Consider the following 24,142-nt stretch of genomic DNA (forward strand, 5'->3'; position numbering starts at 1 on the left):
CTGCCATAAGGCCTAACACTTTGAGGACCAATCTGGCTTGTACCTTTTTGCTGAATAGGATCATCCGAACATGGTTTTGGATATCCAGGATTCTTTGGTTTGTTAGGTTTGCTGACATCCGAGTAGTGTCTAGATCTGCGCCTATAAAGGTAATAGATTGGCAAGGCGATAAGGAAGACTTTTCGAAGTTGACTGAAATCCCTAACTGGCTGCAGAGACGTAGAGTGTAATCCCTGGCCTGGAGAAGTTGATGCCTGGTGGTGGCTCAGAGGAGCCAGTCGTCTAGGTACGGAAACACCTGGAATCCTTGACATCTCAGGTGAGCCGTGACCGCTGCCATGCATTTGATGAACACTCTGGGGGCTGTAGTGAGACCAAAGGGCAGGGCTCTGAACTGAAAATGACTGGTCCCCAGCCGAAAGCGGAGAAATCTTCTGGAGAGTCTGTGGATTTTTATGTGATAGTACGCATCTTGAAGGTCTATAGAGCACATCCAGTTGTTTTTGCCCAGAAAGGGCAAAATTGATCGAAGTGTGACCATCCGAAATCTTGCCTTTTTGACAGACTTGTTCAGCCTGCTGAGGTCTAATATCGGTCTCCAGTCTCCCGTCTTTTTGGGGACCAAAAAGAACCTTGAGTAAATTCTGGATTCTAAATGATCTGTTGGAACTGGCTGGATGGCCCTTTTCTCTAGAAGCTTTGAAACCTCTAGCTTTGCAATTTCCCTTAGACCGGGTGGAACGTCTGGAAGGGATCCTTTTTGAGGGAAGGGGCTTTTCTCGAAAGGTATTTTGTAACCCTCGGATATCTTGAGAGAGGGAAAGCCAGGCTTCTGGGTACAGCGACAATCTCCCCTGACTACCTCCAAGGGTGGGCAGTCGGGCAACACCTCAGGGATGGTGGAAGGGCTTGTCAGAGAGAGGCTCTCTGCTGCCCTGGTTCTGCGGACCCCCTCTGCCCCTAGGGCGGCATCTGTTGTTATTACCCCCTCTGCCTCTGGGGGTAAACTGACCACGTGCGTCGGGTGTGACTCCCTGTGATTTTCGGAACCACATTTTCCCTCCCTTCTGACCTTTGGGGTAAGGTCTAGAAGGGGTGGAGAAACGGACTCCTACGGCAGAAAGAGTCTTGTCGTCTTGCTCGCACCTGGTCAAAGTGTCCTTCACCTGAGGGCCAAACAAAGTTGTCCCATCAAAGGGAGAGTTTGTGAAGGACGCCTTAAAGGGGTCTGCAAAATTGCAAAGCCACATCCAGGACTGACGTCTGAGAGCCACTCCTGTGCCTGCGGCTCTACTCGCCCCATCGGCTGCATAAGAAATGAGCCGCATGGAGGAGTTAGTTATGGAATTTAGGATTCCCAGCTGAGAGGCAATCTTCTCTTGAGCCCCTGCAGCTGATGGATCCTGTACTACTTCACCCAATTCTTTGAGGATATCTCTTTGAAGTCGGGTGAAGTGACATAGATAATTCAGCGAACGCATAGCAAAGGTCACTGAGGAAAATATCCACTTACCATACCTGTCCATGGTCCTAGACTCCTTGTTAGGAGGATGGACTGGTACGGAAGGATCTGCAAGTTCCTTCTTGGTGGCGGCCGCCACCACCATGGCATCAACCGGGACACCTTTAGTGAGAAACTGTTTTTCAGTGGGGGCCGTGATAAATTTAGAAGGCCTCCTGGGGACTGGTTCCACCGAATCAGGAGATGCCCATGCCTTTCGAGCTATCACGTCCATGAGGGGGTGGAAAGGCGGAGACACCCAGGAGGTGGAGGGTCGAGATCCAAAAGCCTCCAGGTATACCGATTCATCCTCGGAAGGATTAATAGAGGGCCAGTTTCCCCTCTGTTTCAGGAGTTCAAGGATGTCTGAAAAGGAGACATCCTCAGAGGGGGATCTTGGGGACCCCTCCGACTCATCTAAATCGGTATCTGATGTCGTAGACTCAGGGGAGTCTAAGTGCTTCCTCTTGCAGGTCCTCTTACGCGGGGGTTCCCCTGAAGGATCAGGAGAAACCTCGGAAGAGGAAGTTCTTCCCAATGGGGAAACCTGGGGCCATGGATCTCTGGGTCCGGGAGCAAGAGAGTGGGAAGAGATATCTACAGGCAATGTAGAGGGAGGAGCTAAAGGAACCGACTGCTGACTGAGCTCAGGGGCTAGCACACTCCTCATCACCTCAAAGGCTCCCCTCCCGGGGAGGACCGAGAGCTCCCGCTCCGAAGAAACAGGAATCCTCGGCCCCACCGAAAGGGAAGGCTCCGAAGCAGATGTCGGTGCCGAGCTCACCAAGGCCGAAGCTTCGAGAGGGAGAACGGGGTCGGACAAGGGTCCGATGCCACTCGCCCCCACGAAACCGACCAGGGAAGCTCGACGACCAGATCCCTCCAAGGACGGTCTCAAGGAGGAGGTAGGAGTCAAAAACGACGGAGCCGAAAGGGGTGGTATCGGCTCCGAAGCACCAACAGTCATGGTACCAATAATCTCCGGCTCCGAACTCTGAAGGAGAGTCGAAGGAGGAATTTCTGGAGGGTGTGGAATAGCGATCGTCTGCTGAGACGGGCTATGAAGCATCTGGGCCAGTGCCTGTGATTTCAACAGTCTACTCACTACTCTCTCCAAGTCATGGTCTGAGAGTCTGGAAGACCTTGAGGATCGGCTCCGATGGCTCCGCTCTGAAAGTAAGGGAGAGGCCGGAGCCGAGTGGATAGACTCCAGCGAAGGAGATCTAGATCTCTTTCTCGACGGAGCCATCAGAGCCGAAGAACCTTCGGTTCCAGCTGGAGCTGACAGCTTGTCAGTTCCGAGCTGGGTTAGAGATGTGTCGGCTCCAGCCGGAGCCGACACAGGCTTCGAAGCAAAGATATCGGCTCCAGCCGGAGCCGACAAGCGTATCGAAGCAAGGGTATCGGTGCCGATCGGCATCGATACTAAAACTTCCGAGAAGGAAGGATCGGCTCCGGACGGAGACGATCTCGACTCCGGTGGTGTCGGAACCAAGGCCACAGACTTGGACACTGAAGGCTGGGCCTTGGATGGCTTTGAGGGCTTCCCCAAGCCAGACTTAGCCGGGGAGCTCTCAGGCTTGAGAAGACCTCTTAAAATTAGCTTATTTCTACGTTCCTGCAGGACTCTCTGGCTGAAAGAGTGACAAATAGCACAGGAGTCCTGCAGGTGTAGGGGTCCCAGGCAATAAATACAAGAAGTGTGACCGTCTGTCAGAGACATCTTCTGACAGCACGAGTCACACCTCTTGAAACCTGAGACCCTGGTTTCTTGAGACATGACTGAGTCCTAAACACAACACACACACCACTCAGTCCAAAAATCACACTGACTACACAAAAAAATTAAGTACAGTGAATAAAAACACAAACACACCTAAACAAATCCTGACAGGAAACTGTTTGAGAGGGGAAGGCCTAAGGCCTGAAAAAGAAAAAATGGATAAGGGAACGGGAAGCTAATGGGAATAGGGCTAAGTGAATCGGATAACTAATAAACTATGACAAAGAAAAATTTAAAGTATTGGGATAGTTAAAATTCTCAGAAAAGAGTAATTAAATTCACTTACCAGGAGCTGGCAAAAAAGGTGACCTCATGAGCGAAGCGGCAAACGAGATCTGGGTAATCACCGCCTTGCATCATGGGATATGGGGCTGCCTCGAGCTGGTAAAAGTGACTCTCGAGCTTAGCAAGTGCCGAGTCGGAGCCGAGGATCGGCTCCGAACCCCATCCAGCAAGAATGAAGGCGAGATTGACAACTTAACATCATTAGTTATTACAAAAGTAAACAGATAATGAAAATTAATCATTACACACTTTTCAATAAGCCTATCCAGTGAAATACCGCATGGTGAAAACATGCCTCACACACATTGTTTATAAAAAGAAGTTATATACTTTCCATAACATTCCATGTTTGTAGTCCATCTCGCTTACATTCTTGCTGGATGGGTTCAGAGCCGAACCTCAGCTCCGACTCGGCCGATACTAAAGCTCGAGAGCTTTTACTGGATATCCCATGGTGACCATGGCAATTCCCCAGATCTTGTTTGCAAGAAAGTAACTAATTACATAACAGAGATTATTCCATCAATAACTATGTACATATAAACAAAAGATTTTGTTTTATAATCCATAGCATATGGACAGACAACTATCACAAGGTCAGGCAACAATGGATAGTCTACCAGTTCCTCCAGGATACAGGAAGGGGGAAGGAAGGTGGGAAGCAAGAATGTAGGCGAGATGGACTACAAACATGGAACGTTATGGTAAGTATATAACTTCTTTATGTTATGTTATGTAGTCCTATCTCACCGTAATTCTTGCTGGATGGGACAGCGTCCTCAGCACCTTTTTCCCAGGTTGCTCAAGCAAAGAGACTCTTCAGCACAGTGGACCCAAAAGATGGCCTGTCCCAATAGGCCAAATCTAATTTGTAATGAGTAACAAAAGTATGAGGTCTTGCCCATGTAGCTGCTGCTAAAATGGTATCAATTGGTAATTTTGATTTGAAGGCATATGAAGCTGATACTGGTCTAGTTGAATGGCCTCTTACTTTAGCAGGTAATTGTTTCCCAACATTTTTGTAAGCAAATGAGATGCAGTCTGAAAGCCATTTAGACAGAGGTACTTTGGAAATGGGTAAAACCTTTGTTTTTCTCTGAGAAGGAAAGAAACAATTGATCCGATTTCTGGAAATCTTTAGTACTGTGCAGGTAAAATCGGAAGATTCTATGGAATCTAATTGATGCAGTCTGTATTCTGATTTGTTACCATAACTGGGGAAGAATACTGGTAATTCAATAGTTGTGTTTAGATTATGTTCTGAGCATAACTTGGGAAGGAAAGAAGGATTAGTCCTTAGGGAAACTCTGTCCTTATGAAAAATAATATATGGAGGATGAATGGTCAGACCTTGCAATTCTGAAATCCTCCTAGCAGATGTAATAGCTACTAACAACAATGTCTTCCAAGACAACAATTTCAAGTCAGATGAAGAAGCCAGTTCAAATGCTGGAGAGATCAATGAGGAAAGAACTAAGTTTAAGTCTCAGGGGTCCGGAGGTTGCCTGATTGGAGGTCTGAGAAGAAGGATTCCTTTCAAAAAGGTTTTATATAAAGAGTGGGACATAATAGGGTTTCCCATGTTCCCAAAATGATAATTTGAGATGGCAGCCAACTGAACTCTAATGGTAGCAGCTGCAGCTCCTTCTTGAAAAATAGATGCGAGGAAGGACAGAATAGACTCTGTGGGGGCTGAGTAGGGATCTATGCCTTGTTTTTCCACCCAGATGGAAAACCTTTTCCATTTGCTGGAGTATAATTTTCTGGTGGAAGGTTTGTTGGAAGAAATGAGGATGTGTTTTACAGTAGGAGAAAGGGATAAACACCTGGCTATTCATGGAACTGGAGCAGCCATGCTGTCAATTTCAGGGTCTGGATGGTAGGATGGAACTGTCCCGATTGGTGAATCAGGAGGTCTGGAGATGGTTCCAGAATCCATGGTTCCTCCAAGAGGTAAGGTCACAGGAAGGGGAACCAGACTTGGCGAGGCAGTAAGGAGCAATGAGGATCAGGGTACTCTTCAACAGTTTTGCTTTCTGAATCACTTTGGGTATGAGGGGAAATGGTGGAAAAGTGTAAAGAAGTCCGGGAGGTCAATTGTGGACCAGTGTGTCCCTGGGTGACATCCCCGGCTGGGGAATGAGGGCAAAGTAGTTGCTGCATTTTGCATTCATGTGCATGGTGAATAGATCACAGCAAGGCTGGCCCCATCTGCGGAAAATCTATTCTGCAACTTCTGTTTTCCGGGACCACCTGTGAGGCATCAGAATTGCTCTACTCAGTTTGTCTGCTATCACATTGGACTTCCCCGGAATGTGCGTTGCTACCAGAAAACATTGAGAGTCCATCGCCCATTTCCATACTCTTTGTGCCTTTCAACAAAGTGGGTAAGACTTGGTTCCCCCTTGCTTGTTTATGTACCACACTACCAACATGTTGTCTGATTGAATTGCAATTGTTCCGGTAGGAAGAGAGCTGTGAAGTGCTTGCAACGTATCTAACACTGCTCTCATCTCCAGAACATTTATGTGCAAGTGGTTCTCGTGATCCTGCCAGATACCTTGGGCTGTCATTCCCAGATAATGACCCCTCCACCCTATCTGGGAAGTGTCCGTGATCAAGACTGCATTTTGATGAGGAAGAACAAAGGGACGACCTAGATAAAGCTGGTCTGTATGTAACCACCATGTTAGATCCTTCTTGCAGGAATTTGTAATGATTATTTAGTCGGACAAGGGTAGATCCTGCATTGACCACTGGGCAAATAGTAGCCACTGAAGCACTCTCATGTGTAGACAGGCTAGGGGAACTAAAAGAATATTGGATGCCATAGTACCTAGAACTTGAAGAACTATTCTGGTTTGTACTTTGTCTTTGTTCAGCAGATGTCTAACTTGGTTATGCAATGATTCTATCCTTTCTGGAGTCAGCTTAGCTGTCATGGTGGTTGAGTCTAGATCTGATCCTAAGAATACAATATGCTGCAATGGAGATAAAGTGGATTTATTTAGATTTAGTGTAATTCCTAACCTGCCGCACAAGGATAGAGTCTCGTCCCTGTCTTAGATTAGTTGGTGCTTGGTGGTAGCAGTGAGGAGCCAGTCATTTAAGTACGGAAACACCTGGAATCCCTGATGTCTCAGGTGAACCGTGACCACTGCTATAGATTTGGTGAACACTCTGGGGGCTGTAGTGAGGCCAAAGGGCAGTGCTCAAAATTGGAAATGACTGGCTCCCAGCCAAAAGCATAGGTGTCTTCTGGAGTGCCTGTCCATTTTGATATGGTAGTATGTGTCCTGAAGATCTATGGAGCACATCCAACTGTCTTTTCCGATAAACAGAAGAATTGACTGCAGAGTGATCATTCGGAACTTTGATTTTTTTACAGACTTGTTTAGCTTGCTGAGATCTAGAACTGATCTCCTGTCCCCGGTCTTTTTTGGAACTAAAAAGAATCGTGAGTGAGTTCCGGATCCCATTTGCTCTGTGTGGACTTCTTGGATGACCCTTTTTGAAGCAACGAGATGACCTCTAACATTGCACAGTCTATCTGATTGGGTGGTACATCTGGTAAAGACCAATTTGTGGGGGGATCAGAAAGAAAAGGAATGAGGTAACCTCTGGAAATTAATTATATTTTGTACCCATCGATCATGAGAAATTGTAGCCAGGCACTTGAGTACAGTGAGAGATGACCCCCGACTGCCTCTAGAGATGGACAGTCAGGAAAACCCTCAGGGGCAATGAAAGGGTCAATCAGAGAAAGCATCTCTATCACCCTGGTGCTGCAGACCCCTTCTTCCGCAAGCACGGTACCTTCCATTATATCCTCCCCCTCTGCCTCTAGGGGAGGGTTGACCATGTGCTTCAGGGAAACCTTTTTGGGATTTACGGAACCACATTTTCCTTCCTGTCTGACCCTTGGGATAGGGTCTGGAAGGTAGGGAGAAACAGACTCCGACAGCAGATAAGGTTTTCCCTTCCTGCTCGCACCTGGTCAAAGTCTCTTTTACTTGAGGTCCAAAAAGAGCTGAACCATCAAAGGGGACATTGGTAGAGGAAGACTTGAAGGATTCTGTAAAATTGCATATACACATCCAGGAATGTCTCCTAAGAGAGATCCCTGCTGCGGCCACCCTGCTCGCTCCATCAGCTGCGTAAGAAATCAGCCTCATGGAGGAGTTAGGAAGAGAGGTAAGGGTGGAGAGCTGCGAAGATAACTTGTCAGCAGATCCTGAAGCTACTGAACCCTGAAGGGTATCTCTCAACTCCTTTAGGAGATCCCTTTGAAGCCTAGTAAAATGGGACAGGTAATTCAGCGATTGTAAGGTAAAGGCCGCTGAAGAAAAGGTACGCTTTCCATACCTATCCATCATCCTAGACTCTTTATTAGGAGAATGGATATATGAGGATGTCTCAGATAACTCCTTCTTAGTGGCTGCTGCTACCACCATAGCATCCACAGGTACTCCCATGGTTAGAAAGATTGTCTTCTGGAGCCATGATAAACTTATTAGGCCTCCTTGGGGCAGGCTCCACTGTGTCCGGAGAGGTCCAAGCTTTTCGAGATATGACCCCTAACAGCTGGTCATATGGTGGTGTCAACCAGGAGGTGGAAGGTCAGGAACCAAAAGCCTCAAGATACACTGATTCATCCTCAGTAGGGTTAGAGGTCTTCCATTCACCCCTCTGTCTAAGGATTTCTAGGATGTCAGCAAAAGAGACATCCTCAGAGGGGGATTTTGGGGACACTTCTGACTCATCCAAATCAGTGTCAAAAGTGACAAACTCGGGTGAGTCAATATGCTTCCTCTTGCAGACTCTTTTCCTAGAGACCTCCCCAGTGGGATAATCTGGGGTGGTTTCGAAAGAGGGGACACCTCTTAAGGGGACTCCTTGGGGCTCTGGTTCCCTATGCTTAGGGGCAGGCGGGGGAGAAGAGGCTGCTACCAGCTGCTGGAGGGACGTCGGGTCCAATGGCAGGGCTTTTATACTTGACAAAGCTCTCTCTATTGCCTCAAAAGCCTTACTGCCCCACTCCAAAGAAGACCTCCACTCCAAGGAAGTGGAAGGTCTACTGTGAACAGGAAAAGCAGGCTCCAAAGCGGGAGCCGAGCTCAGATGAGCCAAAGTACTGAGAGGGAGAGTCGGCTCGGAAGAAAAATCAGGAAGACTATCCATCCTGGAGTCGTCCCGGGAGCATCATCTCCCAGACCCCTCACCTCCAGACTGAGACAATGAAGTTAGAATTACTGGTTCCAAGGAAGAATTCTCGGAACCGAGGGTTCCAGCACAATATGACCAAAACATTAGGCTCCAAGAGTGAAGCAGATGGAGGAGGAACATCAGACTGAAGCTGGGATGGATCTAAAACCTTTGGGTCTGGAGAGGCTAACATTTTTGTCAGAGCCGGATTGCAGAGCAGCTACTTCACCACCTGCTGTACATCTTCATTCAATAGTGTCCTGGAGGAATGGGTGGAGATAGATGGAGATCTCCTTTCCAAAACAGGAGATCTTAATGTTGGTGACACAGGATCCAAGATAGATGAATGTCTCAATAAAGAAGATTGTCTTGGAGCCGATGAAGCAGAATGCACAGAGACTGAAGAAGCAGAATCAGAGCCAGAACTCTTTGGCTCTGTCGCTTTAGACTTTTTTGTCAGTTTCAAAGCAGGAGCTGATGGAGATTTCCTTTTTTGAGTTTTAGAGGCTGTCTGACCTTGTTCCAGCTGTTCCTGGAAGGAACTTCTCATTAGACCCCATCAATGAGTTTTCTTTTGCATTCTTTAAGAACCCTGGTGCTGAACGCACAACAAAAAGTACAGGGATCTTGTCAATGAGCTTCTCCAAGACAGTACACACAGCTTGTGTGACTGTCAGTCAATGACATCTTCTGAGAACATTTATCACACTTTTTGAAGCCAGAAGGGTGGTGTTGTCTATGTTCTCTATCTTTATCCTTATCCTTAGACATTTTTTTAAAGAACAGATACAGCAATAAGGTACAACTATAAAGAAGAATTTTATATATATATATATATATATATATATATATATATATATATATATATATATATATATATATATAATGTATAAAAAACGAGCCAGTAGACAACCTTGAAGCTTTCATGGCAAACAAGATCTGGGGAATTGCCGTGGTGCACCATGGGATAGGGGATAGTCTCGAGCCAGTAAAAGCTTTTGAGCTTTAGTATCGGCAGAGTCGGAGCCGAGGTTCAGCACCGAACCCATCCAGCAAGTATTATGGCATGATAGGACTACATAACATCAGATATTATACATAATGCCTGTACTACATTTACTGCTTACAGATTTATTTTCCACTGTCATAAGCTATTTAACTAAATGCTAATTCTTTTGTTGTCCCCACCGAATTCCTTTCACTCTGCTTACACTTGCAAACCTCCTGTTTACAACTATATTTTCTTGTTTTACCCTTTAAACTTTTTTTTCTTTCATCAAGTAACTTATATTTACTTTTAGCACTGACTCATTTTTCTAGTATCTTCAAGTCATGCCTCATACACGTGAACAATGAGCCTGGTATTATATTATAGTCAATGGCGCAGTGGTTTGCATTGTTACCTCACAGCAAAAGGTTCTCCAGTTTGATTCTCAGTTGGGATGTCTCCTGTGCGGAGTCTGCATGTCCTCCTTGTGTTCATGTTGGTTCTTCTCACATTACAAAGACATATGTCTGGAGTGTTTCTCCCTGGGCCTCTGTTGAAAGTTGGCTCATTCCAAGTTCCGGTAAACAAATGTTAAATAAACAAACTGTTATTCTGAAAAAACAAATGTATCCCTCACCTTTTAATGCAAGTACTATCTATACCCTTTGGTTGCATTACTTCTTATTTTCATTTTTCATTTGTTCAAGATTCTTTGCATTTTCTTAGTCTTATCGTCTGCTGCATTCTTCTTCTTTCTGCTTAACTCACCTGATTTATGCCTTATTTTCAAGAAGTAAACACAGCAGTGAGACAATTCCATGTATGGACATACCAGACTGCAAAAGTCTCAGTCATTAATGACAAATCAGTGAATGGACAATTTTGCTAAAAGAAGTCCACCTTTTTACTCAGAAATCCCTGGAAATGAAAGTGCTGTTTCCTTTAATCAATGTGCGTTTTTTTTTTTTTTTACTGGTTTCTATTAGTTGCCTCATTGGCTTCTCTGCCTGTTTAAAATCCAGATTCTTTAAAGGTTCATTAGTAGTTATTATGCTTGCTGTCCAGAGAACCACTGAGAAGCCTAGCCCAAATTCCCAGTTGCCCTCAAGCCCAGTATGGTTAAATGACTTGCTCAAAGTCATACAGTAGGCAAACAAGGGTTGTGGGAATCAAACTCTACCTCTGGAACTATAGATCACAGTCTGAACCCTGTGCACCAACTGTCAGGCTCAAAAAGATGTGAACCCTGCACCCTTGCCAAAGTAAACCTCTGCATTAACCCACTGTGCTGCTAAGTCAAAAAATTGTTTGTTTCTCTGAAAATGGTTGTCACCAAACTCATTTGTGTGTGTGTTTTCTTTTTCATCTGAGTTCTTTCAGACCATCTTGAATCTTCCTGCTTTGCAACATTTGTCTACTCTTTCATCTCAGGCAACATTGTGTAATGTGTAAAAGTCCTAATAAAAAGACCCATTTGTTAACCAGGTAGGCCAACTGGATGCACATAGTCCCTTTTCAGGGGTGACCCAGGAACAACATCTGGTTAAGTAACTTTGCTCACAGTCACACAGTAGGTAAATGAGGGCTGAGGGAACCAAACCTTGTACCATGGGAACTACAGCTTATAGCCTTAACTGTCCATATCAACCACTTCAGAAATGTATTGAACTTGGTAGAAATGTGAATTTTCAGTATAAACTGAAGACCACAGCTTCAAAAATTTAATAATTACAACCTTTATTTGTAATTTAAATGTCAGCTACAGTAAAAAAAAATCTACTGTCTAAAATCTTGTAGTTTTTCAGACACAACAACAAAAAGAAAAATTAATCTCAAATGACATGACCTGTTAGTAAAGAAACTCAAAATCAAAACCAAAACGGCATAGTGCATTAGCTAGGAACTATAAAGCAGACGCATAAATAACTGAAAAAAAGCTTGCCAATCAGCTCACCACAAATCCAGCCAAAGAAATAATCCAAAAAGGGAAGCAACGCTGAATGCCACTTGAAAGAACGATTTATTTAAGCCACAACTCAGTGTAGCTTTTCGTCGGCACTTCTACACCAACTTCATCAGAAATTTTAAATCTCGCGCCACTGACATGAAGAACTTTAATATACTTGAAAAACAAACGTGATCAACACGCCCTCCTACATCACATTCTAAAAAATAATTCACCCTAAATGAAATTCAATACATTCTAATTTGCCATATCCCTATTCCTAATAAAACAACTATTACAACAAATTGAAAAAGGCACTATTAAATTTATAAAACCTGTAATGTCGTAGCCAACAATCTCAACATGTTAGCAGAATAATATGCTAAAAAACAAGAAATGACTCGTCACAATCATATAAAACAATAATTCAGTTACAAAAAATAAATAAACTCTATGAATTATATTGTTTCACATGTAAAATGTATGTACTCCAAATTACATCCCAACATATATAAATTGAATTAATATTAATAAAAAATATATATGAACCCTCATGGTAATCATCATAATAAAATATCTCAGTCTTGTCTTACCTATCCAAACTTCTCAATTTTAAGACACTATTGATGGAAAGCATACTATTTAAACCAGGGAGATGATAGGCTTCTAATTTTAACTGCCACATCAACTCCTTAAATTCCAGCTTCAAAGATTCAGGACCCCCCCCCCCCCATTGTCCAAAGAGGATTCTCCTTGATGAGCTTCACCAAAGCATTTTCCATCTTTTCTTTCTTGATGGCATATAAATGTTCGTATAGATGCTCCTGTAACCTCCTGTCCATTTTGCCTATATAAAATACAGGACACAGCGAACACTTGGCCAGATAAACCATGTGGCTACTTGAACAGTTGAATCTCCCATTGATCTGGTATTTGGTATCCCTAATCATGAAATAGGTACCTGCTTTGATGAACCAGCAATGCTTGCACATATCGCATTTGAACATGCCTGATCTAGGTGTAAAGCTCTTAGCTTTCATTTCCAAAATGTTCTTGATATTAAGCCCTCTCCAAAAGGTCACTTTAGGATAAGAACCTAACTTGGAGAGGCCTAGATTATCTAAAGGCAGTAAACTCCAATTCTTCTTGATGATTGAAACTATTTCTCTGGCATCCATATTGAAAGTAGTGATAACGCTACAAGAATAAATGCTACTAATATGGATAGCCTGGAAGGATGCAGTGGAATCAACCATGGGAAAACTCAAAATAGGGAGAAATAAGCCATTTTCCCTCTTAGTGCGTACCTCATTGCACAATTCAACAATGAGGCTCTCCGGGTAGCCTCTGTTGGAAAAAAGGTTTAGAATGAAACAACACTCCTCCTGAAAGTCACTCTCCCTCGACACCATTCTGGCCGCCCTGACCAGTTGGCCTTTAACTATCGATTTCTTTTGGTGGAGTGGATGGTCACTATTGAAGTGTAAATAGGAGTTGGAGAAAGTTGACTTCCGATGTATTCTGGCTAAGAAGCAACCCTGCACAGTATCCTTAAATAATTCCACATTCAAATATGCAATCCTTTCGTTTGGAAAATTCAAAGTAAATTTCAAGAATTCAGTTGAGGTGTTAAAGTGTTCAACTAGGGAATCTGCCACAACTTCATCCCCTTTTAGGATGATAAAAATATCATCTAAAAAGCGGGTATATAATAAAGCTTTTTCTTGAATTATGGCATTTTTTCCAACAGAGGCTACCCGGAGAGCCTCATTGTTGAATTGTGCAATGAGGTACGCACTAAGAGGGAAAATGGCTTATTTCTCCCTATTTTGAGTTTTCCCATGGTTGATTCCACTGCATCCTTCCAGGCTATCCATATTAGTAGCATTTATTCTTGTAGCTTTATCACTACTTTCAATATGAATGCCAGAGAAATAGTTTCAATCAACAAGAAGAATTGATATTTACTGCCTTTAGATAATCTAGGCCTCTCCAAGTTAGGTTCTTATCCTAAAGTGACCTTTAGGAGAGGGCCTAATATCAAGAACATTTTGGAAATGAAAGCTAAGAGCTTTACACCTAGATCAGGCATGTTCAAATGCAATATGTGCAAGCATTGCCGGTTCGTCAAAGCAGGTACCTGTTTCATGATTAGGGATACCAAATACCATATCAAGGGGAGATTCAACTGTTCAAGTAGCCATGTGGTTTATCTGGCCAAATGTAAACTGTGTCCTGTATTTTATATAGGCAAAACGGACAGGAGGTTACAGGAGCGTCTATACTAACATTTATACGCCATCAAGAAAGAAAAGATGGAAAATGCTTTGGCGAAGCACATCAAGGAGAATCCTGACCATGAGTTTACCTTTACAGTCATAGATCAATTATCTTTGGACAATAGGGGGGGGGTCCTGAATCTTTGAAGTTGGAATTTAAGGAGTTGATGTGGCAGTTAAAATTAGAAGCCTATCATCTCCCTGGTTTAAATAGTATGCTTTCCATCAATAGTATCTTAAAACTGAGAAGTTTGGATAGGTAAGACAAGACTGGTATATTTTATTATGATGATTACCATGAGGGTTCATATATATTTTTTATTAATATTAATTCAATTTATATATGTTGGGATGTAATTTGGAGTACATATATTCTACATGTGAAACGATATAATTCGTAGAGTTCATTTATTTTTTGTAACTGAATTATTGTTTTATATGATTGTGACGAGTCATTTCTTGTTTTTTAGCATATTATTCATTTTAAGATTTAGTAGTTTAATTCACGGCTTATGAATGTCAGCCACTAACATGTTGAGATTGTTGGCTACGACATTACAGGTTTTATAAATGTAATAGTGCCTTTTTCAATTTGTTGTAATAGTTGTTTTATTAGGAATAGGGATATGGCAAATTAGAATGTATTGAATTTCATTTAGGGTGAATTATTTTTTAGAATTTGATGTAGGCGGGCATGTTGATCACGTTTGTTTTTCAAGTATATTAAAGTTCGTCATGTCAGTGGCGCGATATTTTAAATTTCTGATGAAGTTGGTATAGAAGTGCCGACGAAAAGCTACATTGAGTTGTGGCTTAAATAAATCATTCTTTCAAGTGGCATTCAGCGTTGCTTCCCTTTTTGGATTATTTCTTTGGCTGGATTTGTGGTGAGCTGACTGGCAAGCTTTTTTCAGTAGTTTGTCTTGTTGCCGTTGGAGACTCATAAATAAAAAAAAAATCCTATCATAATATGTGCAACAGATCTTGCAATACGTGAAATATTACTCATCTCTGCAGTCACATGTCTTTCCATGGTCTTTTCAATAAGTACTTTGAGAATCATAACTTGACTGTGATTAATGGCTAACATTAACATTTCCATGAGTTCAGTGCATTTGTCTATGCACCCCTTATCAAAAGATACTTAGTGTTTGTTGTTTTTTTCCCCTCAGTGACCCAAACTCAACACATTTTGTTTTCTAAATCCTAAACTAAATATCATCTTTCCTTCCTGGCCACCCCAGTGATCCATTCATTCTTCCTTGGTAAAAACACAGCAGTTCCAATCATTCTTTAGTGGAAAGCATTGGGAAAATCAGGAGAAGTACCATCATCTGCTTGGAAAACTGGGTATTTGTCATTAATGTTCTAGCCTGCCACTGCAAATACCCAGAACACGGGGATGGTGTGCAATGACCTCTGCAACTGCCATCCACATCTCCATGTACAACAGAATCAAAGCCCTGCTTTTCCTGTAAGTGGTACCACAGTGTGAGCCCTGCCTCCACCAGGGCTATGACCACTGAAAGTGTACATGAGCACATGCACCCCCCCCATACCCCTCCTCCTGAGAGAGACGAGCAGGTTCTACTTCACTATTTCTTTCTCATCCAATTTGGCTCTTCCAGTGCTAGGGCCATTAATCAAATCCAAGTAATTTGGATTGCACTCAGGTCTCTAGCTTTCTGAGCCACAGATCCAGATATCAATAAAGCTTAATCAGTTCCAACATCAATATATAAAGGCAATACGAAATTTTATTAAACACAGTCTTTGAAAATGTGACTGTTTTCTACCCTTTTCATTTGTAACTATTTTATCTGCTTAATAGCCAATTCCCATTTAAAAGATTAATCATAGCAGCTCTATACAAAGTCTACAAGATGGTTAATTATCTAAGTATAGAGACAAATGGAACATATTATTATTGGCCAGATAAACTATGACATTAAAAATCTTATCAGACTAGACTTGCAGCAGTTTAGTTTGTCAAGTGTAGATCATGTCTAACAAACCTGGTTAACTTCTTTGAAAGGGTAACACAAGCTGTCGACAGTAGTTATACTATCAACATAGTATACCTTGACCTGGCCAAGACATTTGATGTTATCCCTCATGCTAACATAGTAAACAAAATGTATTAAAAATACATCCCTATATGGTAAGATGGAATGCTAGATGGATAAAAGACAGGACCCACATGGTGCATATGGCAAGTGTCTCATCAAAGAGTATGAAGGTGTTTTACAGGGCTCAGTGTGAGACCTCTGTTGCCCAGCACTTACTTTTCTGATCTTCAGAACTTGAATCAAAACCTCTGGCTAATCAGAATTGCAGATGACTGCACTCTGGAAGACAAGTCTCCCTCTGACACACCCAGGTCCTTCAGCAAGAACATTCACTCATGAATATCTGGTCTACTAAACATGGACTCATATTAAATGCCAAAAAGTACAATTTTACCACACTCAACAGAAAACCCTTCACCCAGCATACAGCACAGACAAACCCCACTTCAAAATGGTAATGTTAGCGACTTTGGACCTTGGGTAACTAATTTTCTCTCTCTCTCTCCTTGATCACCATATCATGGCAATAGTCAGAAAGTCCTACTTGGCAGAAATGTTTGCCAAAAAAGTATCATCCAGACCTAAAGAGAGTATTGTTCCATTATATCCATCACTGATTAGCCCAATTATTGAATGAAACACACCCTTTGGGATGTACCTCACTAGACATATCAAGTAATTAAAAATATCATTTACATTTACTGCTCTAAATTCGTAACTCACAATATTTTTTAATTATATAAGTTCATAATTAACGATACAGTGTTCAGTTAAAAATATAACTTAGGAACAGTGATTCCATCAAAAAGGGATCATACAGTCTTTCCCCTACCCACGCATATAAGCCTAATTTAAATGTATTTAGACTTTCCTGGGTTCTAATCTTAATGGGTAACTGATTCTAAAGAGATGGTAACTTTAAGATAATAAATGCCTGTCTCAACCTATTATTAAATGGATTCATACTGTATGTAATTTTAAATTATTATGCCTGTGAAACTTTGTTCTGATAGCCTCCCTGGAGGTTTTATATATTCCAGGATAGGATCCTTTCCTTATTATGTCTGCAGTTAGACTTACCAAATGAGATCTGGGTATTTAGCACCAGGCATCATGGGATATGGGGTGGCCTCGAGCCAGTATGCAGCTCTCGAGATTTTGAAGATGGCCGAGTCAGAGCTGAGGATCGGCTCCGAACCCAACCAGCAAGAATGAAGGCGAGATGGACAACTTAACATCACTTGTTCCCATAATAAATGTCCAGGCTGTTCTTAAAAATATCTAAACTTGTACTTGCTTTAATGCAATTTGGTAGTCTGTTCCAAGCATCAGCTACTCTGTCAGAGAACCAATTAGTACACTTCTCATTCCTAAAGACTCTTCTACATAGGTTATCTGACGATTCTCTAGTACTTTTTGATAACCCCAAACATTCTCAGAGGTAGTTGTCCCTAAATGCCCTATATACCTGAATAAGAACTCCTCTTAAATATCTGTAAGAGACACTGTACAAGTTCAGATATTTTAGTCTTTCATAATAACTTAGATTTTCACATCCATGCGTGTCCTTAGTATATTTCCGCTGTACTCTTTCCAGTTTATTCATGCTTGTTTTCCTATAGGGTTTCCATATTGTTATTCCATACTCAAGTTTGGATCTAATGTAACTAACAAACAATGACTTCATTATGTTTGATTTCCTAGACTTTATAAATCTTTTTATACAACCTATAGTTCTATAACTATCATTAGCCAATTGGTTGATACGATTAGAAAAACTCATAGCTGAATCTACCCATATACCCAGGTCCTTAAATGAGTCTACAGTTTCAATCAGTGTGTGCTGTATTAAATATTCACCTTTCAGTTTATGTCTCCCAAATCTCATATGCTTAGTTTTTGATATATTTATCAACATATTATTATCCTGTGCCCAACTGGTTAATTTAGTCACATTATTTTGCAGACATGCCTTATCTGTAACACTTGTAATCAGTTTACCCAATTTCAGGTCATCAGCATATAGACTGTAGAACACCTCAGATGAAAAAGTAAGGTCTGAAAGATACAATCTAAACAAATAAGGGCCTAGTACAGAGCCCTGTGGGACGCCTTGACTGTAACCAAGGATTTCACCTTCTAAAGTTGGTGTGTGATACTTGCCATGTCCTATATGTAAGCCATGCAGCTATCCATCTTATCAACAGTACATCAATACCTAGTTGTACTAATTTATTGATCAGTGTTTTGTGCATGACCCTGTCAAATGCTGAAGTTAAATCTATATAAATCCCATCACAGCACAATTTTTCATGAGTCTACTTTATTCCCTCTCAAAATCTGAAAACCCCAAATACAAATAGCGTAACACATAAAGAGCTAACCGCGAATACGTCAAACGTACTAAACCACAAAATTTCAAATGTTGAACCATCATAGTCGGCCAACCCACCACCCGCAACACACTACCTAATCGAACACAATAAAAAAAAGAAGTTATGTACTCACCATAACGTTCCATCTGAGTAGATACTTCATTTGTCTGCAACCTGTGGGTGTCGGATCCGACCTCGGATCCGATCCGGCAGCTTTCCAAGCTCCAAGATCCGAGCTCCTAGCTCCTCCCCCCTACCCATAATCCCCTACTACCAACCACATTACCTCAGATGTTTTTTTTTGCCTCACCAACTCGAGACAGAAACCAACTCCGAATGATCAGAAAAAATTCCCGATAGGTTCGGGGGATGGCGGGGGGGGTCGGTTGCAGACAAATGAAGTATCTACTCAGATGGAACGTTATGGTGAGTACATAACTTCTTTATCTGAAGTAGTTACTTCATTTGATCTGCAACCTGTGGGACAGAGTCCCCAGCTAACCTACAAGAACCTGGGTGGTCATTACGGAAGGCTATTCCGAAGCACCGCAGAGCCAAAAGAAGCCCTACTCCTGGAAATCATATCCAGTTTGTAATGAGAAATGAACGTATGAGATGAGGACCAGGTAGCTGCTGAACAAATATCGTCTACTGGAACTCTAGACCAAAAGGCTGTTGAGGTAGCTACAGATCTTGTGGAATCAGCACGGACGCCAACCGGAGCAGGCTTACCAGATGAAGTGTATCCCAGCATAATGCACTGACAGATCCAATTTGCTACAGTCACTTTAGCAATTGCCTTGCCCATGGCTGACTTTGCATAAGAAACAAACAACTGGTCCGACTTGCGAAACTCTCTAGTCCTGTGCAAGTAAAAACGCAGTTGTCTGTGTACATCCAATTTGTGCAACGTGTATTCGCCTTTGTCATGAAAATTTGGGAAAAATACAGGAAGATTTATTGATTGATTAATATTTGATTCTGTAGCCACCTTAGGCAAGAAAGACGGATTAGTCCTGAGGGACACTCTATCCTTGTGAAAGATAAGGTACGGAGGTTTGATACACAGAACTTGTAATTCTGAAACCCTCTTGGCTGAAGTAATAGCCACCAAGAAAGCCACTTTTCCAAGATAAGAACTTCAACTGAACCGAGGCCGCAGGCTCGAAAGGTGGTCTCGTCAAGGCTTGCAAGACCAGAGTGAGATCCCACGGGGGAACCACAGTCTTAACAGGTGGTTTCAAAAGAAAAACTCCTCTTAAGAAGGTTTTGCACAACTTTGTAGATGCTAAGGAGCCTATGCCGTCCCCCACATGAAAATGGGAGATGGCCACCAACTGCACCTTGACTGTGGAGGCACTTGCTCCCTGCCTAAAAAGCAGGGAAAGGAAGTCCAGAATAGTCAGAATAGGGACAGTAAATGGGTCCAAGTCTTTGTCTTTGGCCCAGATGGAAAAACGTTTCCATTTACTGTTGTAAAGTTTTCTGGTAGAAGGTTTATGAGCCGCCACCAGAATGGCCTTAACAGGGGATGAGATACCGGGAGTCCTAGCCATTAATGGAACTGGATCAACCAAGCAGCAAGTTTGAGATTGACCAGGTTTAGGGTATCGCATCTCGCTGGATGCGAGATTAGGTCTGGACTGGGATCCAAAATCCATGGAGGAGCCACACTGTGAGACCGCAGAAAGGGGAACCAGATCTGTCGAGGCCAGAATGGGGCTATGAGGATAACTCTGCTCCCCAACTGACAGGCTTTCTAGATGAATTTCATCATGAGTGGGGGGGGGTAAGCATAAAGGAGTCCGGGAGGCCAAGCATGGACTAGATCGTCTCTGGGGGTCTTCCCTCTGGGGGGAAACTATCGCGAAGTACTCACTGGATTTTGTGTTTAAAGGAGAAGCGAAAAGATCGCAGCGAGGCTGACCCCATTTGTGGAAGATCTGCTTCGCAACAGATGGATTCAGAGACCACTTGTATGGAGTGAGGAGCACTCGACTTAGCTTGTCCGCTAATATGTTGGACCGTCCCGGAATGTGCATTGCTATCAGAAAGTGGTTGGTGGAAATCGCCCATTCCCACACTCTCATGGCTTCTCGACACAGGGGATAAGATCCGGTCCCTCCTTGTTTGTTTATATACCAGACTACTGACATGTTGTCCGTCTGGATTGCAATAGTCCCTAGGGGAAGAAGGTCGTGGAGAGCTTGCAACACCAAAAGCATCGCCCTCATCTCTAGGACACTGATATGCAATGCGGTCTCTAGGGAAGTCCAAGTGCCTTGAACGGATCTGCCTGAACAATGCCCCCCCCACCCGAGGCAAGAAGCATCCATGGTCAACATGGCTTCAACCGGGGGAATCACAAAGGGCCTCCCTTCTCTGAGTTCCTGTGCCTGTAACCACCACAGAAGGGAGTCCCTGCACACCCTGCTCAGGGGTATTGGCGTGCATAACGGGTGGATCGACAGGGACCATTGGACTTGAAGGGTCCATTGTAATATGCGCATTCGCAGACGGGCATGAAGAGAGAGACCGATCGCTGCTGACATAGACCCCAGTGCCCTCAGGACTAACTCCGCTGGAGGAGCAGGGCTCCGAAGAAGGGCTAACACCTGATACGACAAGCTGTTCAGCCTGACTGACACTAGAACAACTCGGGAGATTTGTGTATCTAACCTGGCCCCTATGAATTCTAGGGCTTGAGTGGGGCACAGGCAGGATTTCTGCTCGTTCACTGAGATGCCTAGGTTGTGGGCCAGAGACAGAGCATAATCTCTCGCCACACAGAGCTGATGCCTGTTGGTCATGGTGAGGAGCCAGTCGTCTAAGTAAGGGAAGACCTGAATGCCCTGGAGTCTCAGGTGGGCTGCAACCACTGCCATGACCTTGGTGAACACTCTGGGGGCTGAGGTGAGGCCGAATAGAAGAACCCTGAATTGATAATGACTGGCTCCGAGCCGGAAGCGGAGGAACCTCCTGGATCGTCTGTCCATTAATATGTGGTAATACGCATCCTTGAGGTCTAACAAGCACATCCAGTCGTTCTCCCGCAGAAGGGGGAGAATTGATTGGAGAGTGACCATCCGGAACTTTTCCTTGGGTATGAACCGGTTCAGAGCGGAAAGGTCTAAGATGGGTCTGAGGTCCCCCATTTTCTTTGGCACCAAAAAGAACCTGGAGTAATAACCCAATCCGGACTGATCTGGGGGGACGGGCTGGATGGCTCTTTTTCTTAGCAGCTTTGAAATCTCCAAAGCCGCTGCCTCCCTCTGATCAGGTGGGACATCGGGGAAACGTCTGGGTTTGGGGGGAAGGTTTATGAATGGAATGGAGTATCCTCTGGATATGATCCGGAGCACCCATCGATCTGTTGTAAGGGACTCCCAGTTTGACAGGTGCTCTGACAACCGCCCCCTGACTGCCTCCAGAGAGGGACAGTCAGGTGAGCCCTCAGGGCTGTTGCGCGGGTCTGTCTGAGAAAGGTTCTCTAGACCCGAAATTATGCGGCCCCCTTATGCCTCTGGGCCGGCGCCCACCTTGTCCTCCTCTGCCTCTAGAGGATGAGTGGTCCACAGCAGGATGGGATTGCTGAGACTTACGGAACCACAGCTTCTTTTGTCCCCTCTGATTCCTGGAGAAGGATCTTTGGGGATTAGAAAAGCGGACTCCAACGGCAGACAGCGTCTTCCCGTCCTTTTCGCTTTGGACCAGCGTGTCGCGAACAGTTTTGCCAAACAAGGCAGAACCGTCAAAAGGGGCGTTCGCGAAGGATGCCTTGAAGGGATCCGTGAAGTCGCACAGACGGAGCCAGGAAAGATGTCGCAAGACGACCCCGGCTCCGCTAGCTCTAGCGGCTCCCTCCGTTGCATGGGAGAGAAGCCGCATAGATGTATTGGAGATGGATTTTAGAGTGGCCATTTGAGTCTCAAAAACCTTTTTGTCTGGGACCGACATGGACTCCGGGGGGGCTGCAGCTTATTCCTTAATCAAGTCTCGCTGTAGCCTAATGGTATGTGCCATATAGTTCAGCGCCCTTATGGAAAAGGTCGCTGAAGCAAACATCCGCTTCCCAATCCGGTCAAGAGCTTGAGATTCCTTATCCGGCGGGTGAACCGAAGAACTCTCCTGCGCAAGCTCTTTCTTGGTGGCCGCCGCCACCAACATAGCATCAACGGGGGTTCCTTTGGCCCAAGACAGTCTATCTGTGGGTGGGCTGAGGACTTTATCGGGGTGCCTAGGGATTGGCTCCACGGTGTTAGGCTCCTTCCAAGCCCTGGTGGTAATTAAGTCCACCAGGGGGTCGGCCGGAGGGGACACCCAGGAAGTAGATGGGCCTGCCTCAAAGGCCTCCAGGAACACGGACTCATCAAGGGAGGGCTTTTGGGCTGACGTGCCCCCTTTGATACGCAACATTTCCATGATGTCTCCAAAGGAGACATCTTCAGGGGGTGACCTTAGGGAACCCTCCGTATCATCTAAGTCTGTGTCTGTGGTAACGGACTTGGGGAGTCCAGGTACCTCCTTTTGCACCGATGTTTCCGAGGGACCTCCTCGGTGGGACTGTCCGAAGAGGGTTCGTCCACGGGTTGTTGTTCCCCCGCGGGAACTAGCTGGAGGGCTTGGGCAGGCTGTCCCGATGGACGGATGATGGAAGACAGACCCTCATACAGTGTGGGTACGGGTGGATCCGAAGCCCGGGTCGGGGATCTGGAGGACCTCGACAGTACCCTCTCCACTACCTCAAAAGCCAAAGGAGAGCCACTCTCTCCAGCCTCTGAGAGCAATCTCCTTGGATCCGAGGAAGGGATTGGGGTCGGAGCCGATGCAGTCGGCGCCGAGGCAGAGGTGTGCTCCGACACCAACAGCGCCGAAGACACAGCAACTCCCTCAGATCCGACGCTCAGCCCTCGGCCCCGAGAGCTCGGGTCCAACAAGCTCGAAGGTATAGTCGGCGTCAAAGAGACCACAGCTATCGGTGCCGACAATTCCCCAGGTCCAAAAGGGCCTGGATCCGATGACTCCGAGACCTGAAAACAAGTCGGAGAAGGAGTGATCGGGGCAAATATGGGGGCCGCACTCCCCCCAGAGGGGGGGGGCAAGAGCATCCCCGTCTGCATTTGGGTCTGCAAGAACCGATGCATCATCCGATCCATATCTGCTTCGGAGATGCTTCGGGTCGACCTGGATGAAGTAGTAGAGGTGGGCCAGGAGGGCCACCTCGAAGATCTCGAGGGAGACCTATCCTCCTCCTCCGGCTCCGGCGAAAAACAGGGCGAACAGCGCCGAGAGGAGGGGGATCCGGAGACCCTCGAGGGAGACTTAAGCAGTTTCACTGGCAGAGCCGAAGGATGAGATTTGGCCCGCCTTTTGTGGGACTTATGTCCTTCCTTATCCTTGTGCCTCTTTTCTCTAAGGGAAGAGGCACTAGTTTCCCCAGAGCTCAAACCCGATGAGGGAGGTTGAGTCCCGGGTAGAGCTAAGGGGATAGACAGCGCCGAAGCTGCCGAAGCAGCTGGAGCCCGAACGGGAGAGGAAGAAGAAGCCGACTCCTGGGGGAGCTTTCCCGCCAGGATCAGCTTGTTCTTCCTATCCCAAAGTGCCCGGGGGTTAAAGGCCGCACAGATCTGGCAGGCCTCTGACAAATGGGCTGCTCCCAGGCACAAAACGCACTGAGTGTGGCCATCAGCTGGGGAAAGCTTGTGGCCACAC

The sequence above is a fragment of the Protopterus annectens genome, chromosome 16.part0 (assembly GCF_019279795.1).
Source record: "Protopterus annectens isolate FY-2018-M chromosome 16.part0, PAN1.0, whole genome shotgun sequence".
NCBI classification, from domain to species: Eukaryota; Metazoa; Chordata; order Ceratodontiformes; family Protopteridae; genus Protopterus; species Protopterus annectens.